Source organism: Oryctolagus cuniculus, chromosome 3 (genome assembly GCF_051225735.1).
Source record: "Oryctolagus cuniculus isolate XC-2025 breed Fujian yellow rabbit chromosome 3, ASM5122573v1, whole genome shotgun sequence".
Lineage (NCBI taxonomy): Eukaryota > Metazoa > Chordata > Mammalia > Lagomorpha > Leporidae > Oryctolagus > Oryctolagus cuniculus.
In genome coordinates, this window is record NC_142869.1 from 92,554,188 (window position 1) to 92,571,602 (window position 17,415).

Sequence of the window (17,415 nt, forward strand, 5' to 3'; positions counted from 1 at the left end):
TCAGAATTTTTTAAATATATAAAGAGAGATCAATGTAATTAATATAAGTCCCCAGGCTTCATCATTATTGATATTTATTTTCTACCATTAAAATTGATTGTGGGGTCTGGTACTGTGGCATAGCAGGTAAAGCCACCACCTGCAATGCCAGCTCCCATATGAGCACCAGTTCGTGTCCCAGCTGCTCGACTTCCAATGCAGCTCCTTGATAATGGCCTAGTAAAAGCAGTAGAAGATGGCCCAAGTATTTGGGCCCTTGCAGCCATAAGGGGGACCTGGATGAAGCTCCTGGATCCTAGCTTTGGCCTGGCTCAACCCTGGCTGTTGTGGCCATATGGGAAATGAGCCAGCAGATGGAAGATCTCTCTGTCTCCCTCTCTCACAATAGCTCTTTCAAATAAATAAATCTTTTAAAAACAAAACTGACTGTATGTTGAAGTGAATAAGCAAGACTTCTGTTCTGCATTGCTTCCTTGTTATCTTGGTTACCACATTTACATGTGTCTACAAAGTTTTTTATTCTTCTGCTGCTTATTTCACAGATATCTCCACACAGTTTGCTTCCATGGATAATAAAATTCTGCATGCAGAGAATAGTGTCAACTTCCAAAATCTCAGGAACACTTTCCATATATATCTATATATTCCATGGGCCACACCATGTCCAGGCTGGCTGTGACGGTGGGGCTAGGGACAGTCTCGTGACAACTACATGCCTTTCTGTACCCCTGCAACAGTTCCACATCACCAGGGAGGAGAGAAAAAGGCAGAGAGAGACAGAGAGCTTGAAATCTCCCAGCTTGTTTCTGTCAGAACACATCAGTTCCAGGTCATGTTTCTGCAGCACACATGTCATGGAGGGACCATGAGCTGTCAATATGGAGAACACAGAAGCTCTTTTGACAGATCCACGTCTGCATTCCAGACCCATTACACAGGAGAGCTTGCTGTTCCCCTTGAATGATCTGCCTCTCCCTAGGCTGGGTCTCCCAGCTGCAGCCATCCTCAGTGTCAAGCCCTGGAAGAGGCCATGTCTTCACTTGTCATGTATATTTACAGGACAGAGATGCTACAGTCATAGCTGGGGGTAGGGGTGAAAAGGGACAAACAGGCAAAGACACAGCCCATCTCCCAGAAGGTGCCACCTGTCATTCCACATTCTCATGATGGAACTGTGTTCAGCTCAAACTAGGTTCATAAAAGAGTGAGTTTCCAAATTAACTTCCTTTTAGCGGTTACATACTTCTGAAAGTAGTTTTCAGGACATGTACAAACAAACATTTTAATGAAAATGCTTAGTTATGCCTGATTACTCATTGCCTTTGAATTCTAGCTTCTGGATAGGAGGGTGTGGAGGAAAAAGGAAAATTTATTAAATTTTCTAAAATAAAATGAGAAAAGAAATTATATTTAGAGGCTAGCATTGTGATGCAGCTCATTAAAGCCCCAGCCTGCAGTCCCAGCATCCCATATAGGTGCTGGTTCAATTCCAGGCTGCTCTACTTCTAATCCAGCTCCCTTCTAATGCACCTGGGAATGCAGCAGAGGATGGCCCAAGTCCTTGGGCTCCTGCACCTACATGGAAGATCTGGAACAAGATCTTGGCTCCTAGCTTCACATCAGCTCAGCACTGGTCATTGTGGCCATTTGGGTAGAACCAGAGGATGGAAGAACTCTCTCTGTCTCTATCTCTCTCTGTAACTCTGTCTTTCAAATAGTAAAGGAAGTCTTTTTTTTTTATTTTTTTATTTGACAGGTAGAGTTACAGACAGTGAGAGAGAGACAGAGAGAAAGGTCCTTCCTCCACTGGTTCACTCCCCAAATGGCTGCCACGACTGGCGCTGCGCTGATCTGAAGCCAGGAGCCAGGAGCCAGGCGCCCCCCGCCTCCCCAGGTCTCCCATGCAGTTGCAGGGCCCAAGCACTTGGACCAGCCTCCACTGCACTCCCGGGCCACAGCAGAGAGCTGGACTGGAATCCGGCCCCCATATGGGATGCCGGTGCTGCAGGTGCAGGATTAACCAAGTGAGCCACGGCGCTGGCCCCTAAAGGAAGTCTTTAAAAAAAGAAATTATATTTGACAGCAAAATGCACTTTTAAGACTCTCCCAGCTTTTCACCAAAATTCCTGAAAACCTAGAAAAAAATGTAAAATTTTTGCATTGGCCAGAGCCAATAATGACAGACAAGTTGTCCAAATTTAGGAGGAATTTCCATAAACTAGAAGGATGGTGGAAATAGATAAAAAAAAAAAAATTTGGCTGGTGCTGCAGCTCACTAGGCTAATCCTCCACCTGCGGCGCCGGCACACTGGGTTCTAGTCCCATTTGGGGCACTGGTTCTGTCCTGGTTGCTCCTCTTCCAGTCCAGCTCTCTGCTGTGGCCCGGGAGGGCAGTGGAGGATGGCCCAAGTGCTTGTGCCCTGCACCCGCATGGGAGACCAGGAGGAAGCACCTGGCTCCTGGCTTCAGATGGGCTCAGTGCGCCAGCCATAGCGGCCATTTTGCAGGTGAACCAACGATCTCTGTCTCTCCCTCACTGTCTAACTCTGCCTGTCAAACAAACAAACAAACAAAAAGAAAAACATTTAAAAATCTTCTAAGTCTTCACCTGTACAAAGAAAGATTTTTCCCTAACAGTTGTCACTATCACAGCAGGCAAGGTCTGAACCGGCCAGAGAAAAAGGGGTGCTATCTCTGCACAAAGGTGGAAAGAGTGAGAGGGGCTATTGTTGAATGGTGGTGATGAAAAACCAGGGTAGGAATGAATAATGGCAGGAACATTTTATGTTGAGAGTAGTAATGCTGCATGCATTTGAAATGTTCAGTGTCAGAGCGCCTTACTCCAGTATAATGGAGTCCCACTGGAGGAAAATGTGTGGGGTACAAGAAATTAGTCTTGACAGTGTGTTTTAAATCCTTCCTTCAAGGACAAAATTACCCATTCATTCAGTTGATATCTGTTGAGTGGCTACTATATTCCACTACAATTCTTGGCAATACCTTCAAGTGGGAAAAAAAATCTGATCTTCAAGTGCAAAATGAAAAACAAAAGTTGCTTTTTAACATTAAATACTGTGAGGAAAATTGGTCCTGAATGAGCAAATGGGGATGGGTGACATTTGAGAAAAGAATTGAGAAAAGTGAGGTAAGAAGCCAATGTGGAGCTTGAGGAAGAGCACTGCACCCTTGAATTCCCTCTTCTTTCATCACTTCAAGTTCATTGTTTTTCCTCTATCTCCTATTTTCCTAGTAGGAGCCAGATGGTAAGAGCTTAGACTTTGTGGCCCTTATGATGTCTGTTATTATATTTCAGTGAAACTTTATTTTAAAAAGTAAGTAGAAGTCTGTATTTGACCTGCAGCCAAAGCACATTTGTAAATTTAGAAGTAGTTATGAGATTGCTTCTTCTGATTGTTGCTTTTTCTCCATGAACTACAAGGTGAAGTCATCCACTGAGCGTGTGGAAGGAAGACAGAGTTGGACCAGAAGATATGACAAATGAATTGAATAGCACCAAGGGGAGGGAGATGACATATCCAATCAATCATTAGACAAAGAGTTTATCTGCATAGATCTTCCCACATCAGAGAATTAGCATTTTAAAAGAAATTAACACAGAACCTCAAAAAAAAAACAAACACACAGAATATCAAGAGAAACAGAATGTCCTAACCAAGAGTTCAGGAAGAAAATAAATAAGAACTTTACTTATTATGAGATATTAGCATCTACTAAAACAAAATATGTATTTTCAATGACACCATAATCTCATTTTCAGGGAATGCCTGAATGTGTTGAATGTGTAAACAGAAAGAAACATAAATAATCATGCAAAGACTTTCACTCACTGTGTCCTCCTAGGAAGAGCAAAGAAACGGATAACAACCCATATGTTGACAGCAGTACAGTCAGAGTAATTTTGGTATATGTGTACAGTGGATCTCATTAGTATAAACATAAACCTTGAAAATATAATATTGAGAAACATTCAATTTGCAAAAGATGGTACACAGTATATCATTTCCATAACATTTACATGCACAAAACAATGTTGTGTATTTACTAAACACTTATAAAAGAAGGATTAAAATTATAAAATTCATGAGAACAGTTAACTCTGAGAAGAATGAAAAGAAATATGACTAAGGGAAAGTTGATACTGAACTTCAACTTTATTGGTGATAGTTATGTCTTAACAAATTAAGGAAAATATGATAATATTAGCCGGCACCGCGGCTCACTAGGCTAATCCTCCGCCTTGTGGCGCCTGCACCCCGGGGTTCTAGTCCCGGTTGGGGCGCCGGATTCTGTCCAGGTTGCCCCTCTTCCAGGCCAGCTCTCTGCTGTGGCCCAGGAGGGCAGTGGAGGATGGCCCAAGTGCTTGGGCCCTGCACCCCACGGGAGACCAGGATAAGTACCTGGCTCCTGCCATTGGATCAGCGCAGTGTGCCGGCCGCGGCGGCCATTGGAGGGTGAACCAATGGCAAAAAAAGGAAGACCTTTCTCTCTGTCTCTCTCTCACTGTCCATTCTGCCTGTCAAAAGAAAGACAATATTAATATTTATTAATTCTGTTGCTTGGCACATGAATATATCATATTTTAATATTTAAATCACTTTTCCAAAATACTACAATCATCTATCATACTTTGAAAAAACACAAAAACTGGAGATGAGATTTTTAAAATTTTTAAAAAAGATTAATTTTATTTATTTGGAAGGCAGAGTGACAAGAGAGAGAGGGGTAGAAGAAAGAGAAAAAGATCTTCCATCCACTGCTTCATTCCCCAAATGGCCACAACAGCCAGGGCTGGTCTGGTTGAAGCCAGGAGCCTGGAACTCTGTCTGGGTCTCCTATGTGGGTGTCAGGGGCCCAAATCCTTGGACCATATTCAGTTGCTTTTCCAGGCATATTAGCAGGGAGCTGGATGGGAAGCAGAACAGCCAGGACTCCAACCAGCACTCAGGTATGGGATGCTTTGGTATAGATATAAATATAGATATATGATTTGTACCCCATTATTTATATGTGTATATATTTTAAACGAGGTACAAATCATCATTACAAACTTAGTGACAGGGATGCGGCAGTGAGTGAACTACAAGGCTCACCCCCCATCCCCTGCTATTTCGGGGTCTCCAGTCTGAGCCTCTCCCTCTCACCAGGCTGTCTTCAAGTCACCCTGCATTTCTCAGGTTGCACAATATTCTCTCTGGGAAACTTTTCCTGTTTGTTAGGGTGAGTTTATATACCTCCTTGCTTTCTACTTGAAAAATTTCTGTGGTTCTCTCAACCTTGCAGCACTTATCACTCTAGTATAATTTCCCATTTACTTGTTTGTCTCCCTCTGAGACTGCCAGCTCCTTGGGGAAGAGGCTGTGTAGATTCACTGATAGAGCTCCAGTTGGCCCAGTTCCCAACCCTGAGGAAATGTGTCCTGTATTTGTGCTGAATCTTGTAGATTCTTGGTCCAGACAGGACACTGCAGTGGGAATCTATGCTGGCAGAGGCAGAACAAGGTACCAAATGCCTAAAGATATCCGCAGGAAATAGTCAAGACACACCATCCATTGAAAGCCTTTTCCTGGAACTGCTGTTAGTTTCAGAATCATTCATGTCTGAAGCTGTATTTTCATGAACAACAACCAAACTAAAATGATTTGTTTTTCAAAAAGCAGCTGATCTTCACGTTTGCTTTTCCTCCTTTTTTAATCTGAACACACAAGTAGGAAAAATTGGCTTAGAAATCATTCAAAAATGATTTTTCTTTTATAGCTTCTACCTCCAAATACCCATTTAACAATTTTTCCATATTAAAAAAAAAAAACAAGCCTCAGTCAGCCCTATGGAAAACATCCTAGACACTTTCCTATTGTTACCATCTTGTCCAATTTTGGAAAACATCAGAACTATGATCTATCCATTGTAGTAATGAGAGAAAGGGGGAGGAATGTTGGTGGCATAGAGTGAAAAATGCACACTTCTTGAAGCTGATCCTTACCCCACTCCTAGTTTTAAAGTAATAACTTAATACTGATGCTCCTTAGCTTGAGAGCGACAAGTTAGACCTCATTAGAAGAACTGAAATTGACCCTGAGTTTCCAGGGGCAGTCAGACATATAGCTGGGTCTAAACTCAAGTAGTAGTGGGTTGTGTGTTTGCTATTGAGTGTTCACTGCCCCTTCCCATGCTCTGCTTGTCCCCACCATGCCACCTGTTGGGAGAGGGATGTACTGCCCTCCCCTGCTCTGTTCATAGCAGTTTGGCATATTACTTGCTTTGATCAAAGAAAAGTAGCAGAAGTGAAATGCGTGGTTCTATACAGGAAGTTTTAAGAAGTTTTTTTTTTTTTTTTTTTGGCTTTCCTACTGTTGTTTTGTTCTTCCTGCCTTCTACCAAGAGAACACCATGTTTCAGCAAGAGGCTGTGCCTTCAGCTAAATTCCAGAATGAAGAAGACCCATGGGCCAATTTGCAGCCAAAATATAATGTAAGCAAAGAAAGAAAACAGCAACAACTTTTTAAAAATCTTTCTGGCTTAAGCCACTAAGATATGGTTGTTGGCTAACACAGAATAACTATCCAAAGGATGACAGATAGTGAATTAAAAAAACAATGACAAATTTTACATGTGATCACAAAGTAGGCACCAGGGTACGTCACCACCACCAGCAGCAGGTGCTCTGCAGAAGGTGAGAAGAAGCTTTGCCTTGAGCCCTCAGCTTTTCTTCTGCAAGGCCCGCTGCAGTAAATATTCCACAGAGGCTGAAAAGAAGTCTTTAAGGGATTTTTTTTTTTAAATTTTCGTCTCAAAGATTCTGACTTGTCAGAGTCCAGGCAAGCTCCAGTGTTCCAGCTAACTTCTCAAACAGAACTTTAGCACATCTCTCACTCAGGTGCAAGTGACCTTTGTTGTTGACGCGGAGCAGATTTATTCCCTTTTTTTTTTTTTTTTTTTTTTTTTTGACAGGCAGAGTGGACAGTGAGAGAGAGAGACAGAGAGAGAAAGGTCTTCCTTTGCCGTTGGTTCACCCTCCAATGGCCGCCGCTGCAGCCGGCGCACTGCGCTGATCCGATGGCAGGAGCCAGGATCCAGGTGCTTTTCCTGGTCTCCCATGGGGTGCAGGGCCCAAGCACCTGGGCCATCCTCCACTGCACTCCCTGGCCACAGCAGAGAGCTGGCCTGGAAGAGGGGCTACTGGGACAGAATCCGGTGCCCCGACCGGGACTAGAACCCGGTGTGCCGGCGCCGCAAGGTGGAGGATTAGCCTATTGAGCCACAGCGCCGGCTCTATTCCCTATCTTTTTTGTATCATTGGTTGGGAATACTAGAATTTCCCAAATTAAAGTTATTTTTTGTATTGATTTTACTAACCATGACAACGGTGTTTTCTGCAGAAAGATAAAAGGTCTTTCATAAAATATTCCGTGGATGTGATTATAGTGCAGAGGATGTCTGTGGTCATTCTATTTTACAGGAGTAAGACAAGAGAAACAACAGTGCTCAGCAGGGGCTTGCTCTGAGGCTGCAGAAGCCTGACTAGGGAAGGTGATAAAAATGCTGGGTCGGAACCGCGGGACTGAGCTGCGCAAGCTGCAGGGTCTGCGCGCAAGTGCTCAAAGGGGAGTGCAACAGCGGGGAGACTTGGGACGTCCAGGGCTCCGAGTCCACACATTGGCGCTGGAAGGGGAGCAGACCTGCGTGGAGAGCATGGGAGCCCACAGTTCGGGACACCAGCGGCAGACTCAACACACCAGCGCTGGAACGCAAGGTGAGCCGAACCTCAATAACCCGAGACACCGGCAGGCAAGCGGAGAGAGGAGACTAGAGGGAACGACCCCCGGGGGGGGGACTTCACCAAGCTAACTGGAAGAGAGAGAGAGGGGAAAAAAAAAAAAGGTGACTGGTATGGACACGGGTTTCTCTCTCTCTGCTCACCTCTCAAGGCCGAGCAAGACAAAGAGCAGGCGCCATCTTGGACATACGTCATAAGCAGAGCGACCTCAGGTCTGCACCGGCCCTGAGCCTAGCAGAAAAACCTGACTCTGGGCGGGGCGAATTAACAGGAGATTAGGACCTAATAAATTTGTGGTGCTACTGAACTGAGACTGTGAAAAAAGAGACGGTGGGGGAGAGAACTCACGGAATTCACGTGAGCACTCTCCAGAGACGCTACAATTCCGTAACTTTGGCAACCCAGTGGGAGACTGAAGGAGAATTTGAGCCCACTCCGAGGGCCGAACAGATTCCCTGTGTGGTCCTTGGGAAAGAGCTTCCGATCTCTGGCTCCTGTGGGTATATCATTTGCCTGCTAACTACCTCCAACTTCGTTCAGCTGTGCAGAATAACTTCCCTTTTGAATCAAAAAAAAAAGAGAGAGAGAGAGGTTTACCACGCCCAACCTGGGAGTGTCACCTTTGGCACACCAAACAGAGCTCTCAGGCCACACCCATCTCAAGCCCTAAGGCTCCATCAAAAACAGATAGTCCACTTAATCTAGAGTCATAGTATAACAAGAAAAAGCACCACAGTGAAGAAACCAAATATCTCCAATATGACAAATAACAAACGCAAAAACCAAGGTAATAAAAACAAGGAAGTCACCATGAAGCCCTCAAATGAAAAAGACACCCCAATTCAAGATTATGAGGATGATGACATAGAAGAAATGCAAGAAGCAGATCTCAAAAAATTGATAAGAACATTAAGAAGTTCTCAAAAACAAATTCTTGAACTACAGAAATCCTTAATGGACAAGATAGAAAATCTCTCTCATGAAAATGAAATATTAAGGAGGAATCAAAATGAAACGAAACAACTAGTACAACAGGAAACTGGGATAGTGACTGAAGTGAAGAATTCAATAGATCAAATGAAAAACACAATAGAGAGCCTTACAAACAGAATGGGAGAAGCAGAAGAGAGAATATCAGACTTAGAAGACAGAGAACAGGAAAGGATACAGTCAGACCAAAGAAAAGACGAGGAAATTAGGAATCTAAAACATATTGTCGGGAATATTCAGGATACTATTAAAAAACCCAACATTCGGGTTCTAGGAGTTCCTGAAGGCATGGAGAGGGAGAAAGGATTAGAAGGCCTTTTTAGTGAGATATTAGCAGAAAATTTCCCAGGTTTGGAGAAGGACAGAGACATCCTAGTACAGGAAGCTCACAGAACCCCTAATAAACACGACCAAAAGAGATCCTCACCACGACACGTTGTAATTAAACTCTCCACAGTGAAACATAAAGAAAAGATCCTAAAATGTGCAAGAGAGAAACGTCAGATTACTCTCAGAGGATCTCCAATCAGACTCACAGCTGACTTCTCATCAGAAACTCTACAAGCTAGGAGGGAATGGCGAGATATAGCCCAGGTACTAAGAGAGAACAACTGTCAGCCCAGAATATTATATCCTGCAAAGCTATCATTTGTGAATGAAGGTGAAATAAAGACTTTTCATAACAAACAGCAATTGAAAGAATTTGTTGCCACTCGTCCAGCCCTGCAAAAGATGCTTAAAGATGTGTTACACACAGAAACAAAGAAACACGGTCATCAATATGAAAGAAGGTAAAGGAAGGAAAGCTCACAGCAAAAGATCACAGGGAATTCAAAGCATATATTAGAACTTATCTTTGGCAAATGGCAGGGCAAAGTTACCACTTATCATTAGTCACATTGAACGTGAATGGCCTGAACTGTCCAGTTAAAAGACACCGTTTGGCTGATTGGGTTAAGGAACAAAACCCATCTATTTGCTGCTTACAAGAAACACATCTTTCCAACAAAGATGCATACAGACTGAAAGTGAAAGGCTGGAAAAAGATATACCATGCCAACAGAAATGAAAAAAGAGCAGGCGTAGCCATCTTAATATCAGACACCATAAACTTTACTACAAAAACCGTTAAGAGAGACAAAGAGGGACACTACATAATGATTAAGGGATCAATTCAACAGGAAGATATAACAATTATCAATGTATATGCACCTAACTACAGGGCACCGGTTTATCTAAAAGATTTGTTAACGGACTTAAAGGGAGACTTAGACCCCAATACAATAGTACTGGGGGACTTCAATACTCCACTCTCAGAAATAGACAGATCAATAGGACAGAAGATCAACAAGGATACAGTAGATTTAAACGACACTATAGCCCAAATGGATCTAACAGATATCTACAGAACTTTCAATCCTACAGCTAAAGATTTTACATTCTTCTCAGCAGTACATGGAACCTTCTCTAGGACTGACCACATACTAGGCCATAAAGCAAGTCTCAGCAAATTCAAAAGAATTAGAATCATACCATGCAGCTTCTCAGACCATAAAGGAATGAAGTTGGAAATTAGCAACTCAGGAATCCCTAGAGCATATGCAAACACATGGAGATTGAACAACATGCTCCTGAATGAACAATGGGTCATAGAAGAAATCAAAAGAGAAATCAAAAACTTTCTGGAAGTAAATGAGGATAACAGCACAACATACCAAAACTTATGGGACGCAGCAAAAGCAGTGTTAAGAGGAAAGTTTATATCAATAGGTGCCTACATCAAGAAATTGGAAAGGCACCAAATAGATGAGCTTTCTATTCACCTCAAGGATCTAGAAAACCTACAGCAAACCAGACCCAAATCTAGTAGGAGAAGAGAAATAATTAAAATCAGAGAAGAAATCAACAGGATTGAATCCAGAAAAACATTCCAAAAAATCAGCCAAACGAGGAGCTGGTTTTTTGAAAAAATAAACAAAATTGACACCCCATTGGCCCAACTAACTAAAAAAAGAAGAGAAAAGACCCAAATCAATAAAATCAGAGATGAAAAAGGAAATGTAACAACAGACACCACAGAAATAAAAAGAATCATCAGAAATTACTACAAGGACTTGTATGCCAGCAAACAGGGAAACCTATCAGAAATGGATAGATTCCTGGACACATGCAACCTACCTAAATTGAAGCAGGAAGACATCGAAAACCTAAACAGACCCATAACTGAGACAGAAATTGAAACAGTAATAAAGGCCCTCCCAACAAAGAAAAGCCCAGGACCAGATGGATTCACTGCTGAATTCTACCAGACATTTAAAGAAGAACTAACTCCAATTCTTCTCAAACTATTCAGAACAATCGAAGAAGAGGGAATCCTCCCAAATTCTTTCTATGAAGCCAGCATCACCTTAATTCCTAAGCCAGAAAAAGATGCAGCACTGAAAGAGAATTACAGACCAATATCCCTGATGAACATAGATGCAAAAATCCTCAATAAAATTCTCGCCAATAGAATGCAACAACACATCAGAAAGATCATCCACCCAGACCAAGTGGGATTTATCCCGGGTATGCAGGGATGGTTTAATGTGCGCAAGACAATCAATGTGATACACCACATTAACAGACTGCAGAAGAAAAACCATATGATTATCTCAATAGATGCCGAGAAAGCATTTGATAAAATACAACACCCGTTCATGATGAAAACTCTAAGCAAACTGGATTTGGAAGGAACATTCCTCAATACAATCAAAGCAATCTATGAAAAACCCACAGCCAACATCCTATTGAATGGGGAAAAGTTGGAAGCATTTCCACTGAGATCTGGGACCAGACAGGGATGTCCACTCTCACCACTGCTATTCAATATAGTTCTGGAGGTTCTAGCCAGAGCTATTAGGCAAGAAAAAGAAATTAAAGGGATACAAATTGGGAAGGAAGAACTCAAACTATCCCTCTTTGCAGATGACATGATTCTTTATTTAGGGGACCCAAAGAACTCTACTAAGAGACTATTGGAACTCATAGAAGAGTTTGGCAAAGTAGCAGGGTATAAAATCAATGCACAAAAATCAACAGCCTTTGTATACACAGACAATGCCATGGCTGAGGAAGAACTTCTAAGATCAATCCCATTCACAATAGCTACAAAAACAATCAAATACCTTGGAATAAACTTAACCAAGGACGTTAAAGATCTCTACGATGAAAATTACAAAACCTTAAAGAAAGAAATAGAAGAGGATACCAAGAAATGGAAAAATCTTCCATGCTCATGGATTGGAAGAATCAATATCATCAAAATGTCCATTCTCCCAAAAGTAATTTATAAATTCAATGCAATACCAATCAAGATACCGAAGACCTTCTTCTCAGATCTGGAAAAATTGGTGCTGAAATTTATATGGAGGCACAAGAGACCTCGAATAGCTAAAGCAATCTTGTACAACAAAAACAAAGCCGGAGGCATCACAATACCAGATTTCAGGACATACTACAGGGCAATTGTAATCAAAACAGCATGGTACTGGTACAGAAACAGATGGATAGACCATTGGAACAGAATTGAAATACCAGAAATCAACCCAAACATCTACAGCCAACTTATATTCGATCAAGGATCTAAAACTAATTCCTGGAGCAAGGACAGTCTATTCAATAAATGGTGCTGGGAAAATTGGATTTCCACGTGCAGAATCATGAAGCAAGACCCCTACCTTACACCTTACACAAAAATCCACTCAACATGGATTAAAGACCTAAATCTACGACCTGACACCATCAAGTTACTAGAGAACATTGGAGAAACCCTTCAAGATATTGGCACAGGCAAAGAGTTTCTGGAAAAGACCCGGGAGGCACAGGCAGTCAAAGCCAAAATTAACTATTGGGATTGCATCAAATTGAGAAGTTTCTGTACTGCAAAAGAAACAGTCAGGAGAGTGAAGAGACAACCGTCAGAATGGGAAAAAATATTTGCAAACTATGCAACAGATAAAGGGTTAATAACCAGAATCTACAAGGAGATCAAGAAACTCCACAAAAACAAAACCAACAACCCAATTAGGAGATGGGCCAAGGACCTCAATAGACATTTTTCAAAAGAGGAAATCCAAATGGCCAACAGGCACATGAAAAAATGTTCAAGGTCACTAGCAATCAGGGAAATGCAAATCAAAACCACATTGAGGTTCCACCTCACCCCGGTTAGAATGGCTCACATTCAGAAATCCACCAACAACAGATGCTGGCGAGGATGTGGGGAAAAAGGGACACTAACCCACTGTTGGTGGGAATGCAAGCTGGTCAAGCCACTATGGAAGTCAGTCTGGAGATCCCTCAGAAACCTGAAGATAACCCTACCGTTCGACCCAGCCATCCCACTCCTTGGAATTTACCCAAAGGAATTTAAATTGGCAAACAAAAAAGCGGTCTGCAGCCTAATGTTTATTGCAGCTCAATTCACAATAGCTAAGACCTGGAACCAACCTAAATGCCCATCAACGGTAGACTGGATAAAGAAATTATGGGATATGTACTCTTTAGAATACTATACCGCAGTAAGAAACAATGAAATCCAGTCATTTGCAACAAAATGGAGGAATCTGGAACACATCATGCTGAGTGAAATAAGCCAGTCCCAAAGGGACAAATACCATATGTTCTCCCTGATTGGTGACAACTGACTGAACACCAAAAAGGAAACCTGTTGAAGTGGAATGGACACTATGGGAAACGGTGACTTGATCAGCATAGCCCTGACTGTTAATGAACAACTTAATACATTATCCCTCTTAGTAGTTTTTTTGTCTGTTCTACTTAATATGACTGGTTTAATTCTGTAATTAATACACAGTTATTCTTAAGTGTTGAAATTTAACTGAAATGTGATCCCTGTTAAACACAAGAGTAGGAATAAGAGAGGGAAGAGATGTATAATTTGGGACATGCTCAAGCTGACTTGCCCCAAATGGTAGAGTTAGAAACATACCAGGGTACTCCAATTTAATCCCATCAAGGTGGCATGTACCAATGCCATCTCACTAGTCCAAGTGATCAATTTCAGTTCACAATTGATCATAATGAAAGGACTAAGAGTCAAAGGGAGCACATAAGCAAGTCTAGTACCTGCTAACACTAACCGATAGAATAAATAAAGGGGAGAGTGATCCAACATGGGAAGTGAGATACTCAGCAGACTCATAGAATGGCAGATGTCCTAAATAGCACTCTGGCCTCAGAATCAGCCCTAAAGGCATTCGGATCTGGCTGAAAAGCCCATGAGAGTATTTCAGGCATGGAAAGCCAAGACACTCTGGCAAAAGATCTCTGTGAGTGAGATCTCAGTGGAAAGAACAGGTCTTCAAAGAAGGAGGTACCTTTCTCTGAAGGGAGGAGAGAACCTCCACTTTGACTATGACCTTGTCTAAATGAGATAAGAATCGGAGAACTCAGAGGGCTTCCATAGCCTTGGAAACTCATGACTGGAGCATAGGGAGATTACTGATGCCATAGACAGGAGTGTCAATTGGTAAAGTCAACAACAGGAGTCACTGTGCACTTACTCCTCATGTAGGATCTCTGTCCTTAATGTGCTGTGCATTGAAATTGAATGCTATAACGAGTACTCAAACAATATATTTCACTTTGTGTTTCTATGGGGGTGCAAACTGTTGAAATCTTTACTTAATGCATACTAAACTGATCCTCTGGAAAAAAAAAAAAGAAAAAGAAAAAGAAACTATCAACTCCCAACTTGACTCTCACTGGGATTAAACATGACAATAGGTCTGCTCTGATTTCATCATCATTTAAAAAAAATCATCTATTATTTTTCACTTTATGTTTCTGTGTGGGAGCAAACTGTTGAAATCCTTACTTAATGTATACTAAGCTGATCTTCTGTATATTAAGATAATCGAAAATGAATCTTGATGTGAATGGAAGGGGAGAGGGAGTGGGAAAGGGGAGGGTTGTGGGTGGGAGGGACGGTATGGGGGGGAAGCCATTGTAATCCATTATTCGTACTTTGGAAACTTATATTCATTAAATAAATAAATTAAAAAAAAAGCATATTACAATTTCAAAAAAAAAATGCTGGGTCAACACTGGAAGTAGAATGAGCTGGATATTGTGTCAACTGCATTTCAGTGGAGTCAACATTTTATTCAGCATACCTAGCAACATTTTATATATTCAACATACCTAGCAACCAAACATGTATATGCTTAGACAATACAGCATGCCATTTTCATTTGCTGTTATCATAGTTCATGAGTGTGCGACCCATGACAAGTCACATCCCATAGAGAGAGAGTGCAAATGTAGACACTCTCATATACTTTGGTATAAGCCTAAATTGCCATGCCTTTCTGGATAGATCAAAACATTAAATTCATCAAACCATTCCAATTATTTTAGTTATCCTAGCGTTATCTCAAGAGAGTACACTGTGTGTACTATATGACTTATCCTAGACTACGCAGTATGTTGGTTTACTCACACCTTTGTCTATAAAATGTCTTGAGGATGTTGGTTTCATCCTTTAAAAAAAAAAACAACTATTTATTGGGGACCGGCACTGTGGCATAGTTGGTAAAGCTGCCGCCTGTAGTGCCAGCATTCCATTTGGGCGATTCGAGACCCGGCTGCTCCATTTCCAATCTAGCTCTCTGCTATGGCCTGGGAAAGCAGTAGAAGAAGGCCCAAGTCCTTGGGCCCCTTCACCCACATGTGTGGTGGAATGAGAAGGCCATGCCAAGGTGGCCACTGGCAAGCAAGCATCAGTTACTCAGGAATGGCTTTGAAACCCACCTGGCAACGGAGCCTGCCTGGCAACAGGCTGTGATTAGATGGCTTTGGAAACTGCCTGGCAACAGGCTGTGATTGGTTGGGGCATAGACCGCCCCTTGACCTGATTGGTTGGTCTTGGCTGTATAAGATATGGTACCAACTGAAATAAATGAGTCTGCTGGCTGCTCGCCTCAAGCCTGCTTTCACCCGACTTGCGGGGTCTGTGTGGTGACTCCGCGCCTCTTGCCCCCAACACGCTGCTCCTCTCAGAAACGAATCCACTGCAACATTGTTGAGAAATCAACAGCAACAGGAAGACCCAGAGGAAGCTCCTGGCTCCTGGCTTCAGATCAGCACAGTTCTGGCCATTGCAGCCAATTGGGAAGTGAATCAGCGAATCAGAATGGAAGATCTCTCTCTCTCTCTCTCTCTCTCTCTCTCTCTCTCTCTGACTCTCCTTCTCTCTCTGTTTATAACTCTGACTTTCATATAAATTCAAAAAATCTTTTAAAAAATAAAACTATTTATTTGCTCTCAGTTCTTCACTGAGAGACCCACCTGGTCTGTTGGCTCTACTCTTTTCAATACCAGTCTGAATGCAAACTGGGCACTCAGTTCTTTTCTAAGGCATTCACATAGTCTGACAAGTGTATTTCTCTTTATTAAACATTGCTACTTTGCTTACAACTAAAAAAATGGGGCCAGTGTTGTGGTACAGTGGATAAAGCCACTGTCTTCGATGCCAGCATCCCAAATGGATGCCATTTCTAGTCTCAGCTGCTCCACTTCTGATCCAGTGCCTTGCTAAGGACTGCTATTAAAGCAGCAGAAGGTCTGAAGGTCTGCTAAAGCAGAAAAGGATGGCCCAAGTGCTTGGGTCCCTGCACTTACATTCAACCTGGATGAAGCTCCAGGTTCCTAGTTTCAGCCTGGCCTACCCCTGGTCATTGCACCAATTTGGGGAGTGAACCTGTAGGTGAAATATTTCTCTCTCTCTCTCTCTCTCTCTCTCTCTCTCTCTCTCTCTCCTCCTCTCTTTCTGCCACTCTGCTTTTAAAATAGATAAATAAATCTTAAAAATAAAAATTAAAACTGAAGAAAAGATTAATTTATATATTTGAAAGGCAGAGTGACAGAAACAGATATCTTCCATCCATTGGTTCACTCCCCAGATGGCTGCTAGGCTGGGGCTGGACCAAGCCAAAGCAAGGAACCTGGAACTGCATTCAAGTCTCCCACATGGGTTGCAGGGACCCAAGCAGTTGGGTCAATTTCTGCTACTTTTCCAGGTGCATTATCAGGGAGCTGGATTGGAGGTGGGGCAACCGTGACTTAAATTGGTGCTCTGATATGGTGAATGGGATGCTGGCCTTGCAAGTGGTGGCTTGACTCACTGTACCACACAAAGCTGGACAGAGCAACTTTTCAATACTATGGAGCTTCCTACTTTGTCACATGTCAATTGGCATTTGTATCTGCTATATTTTTCTTGAGCCTGTTTGCCACTTTTTTATTATTCACATCAAGTCTTTAAAATGGGTATTTTTATATCATATAACAGTCATTTTGTCATATTTAAACTTTCTTTTCTTTTCTAAGATTTATTTATTTATTCGAAAGAGTTACACAGAGAGAGGAGAGACAGAGAGAGAGGTCTTCTGTCCAATGGTTCACTCCCCAATTGGCCACAACAGGCAGAGCTCCGCCGATCCGAAGCCAGGAGCTTCTTCCGGGTCTCCCAAGCGGGTGCAGGGGCCCAAGGACTTGGGCCATCTTCTACTGCTTTCCCAGGCCATAGCAGACAGCTGGATCAGAAGTGGAGAAGCCTGGTCTCA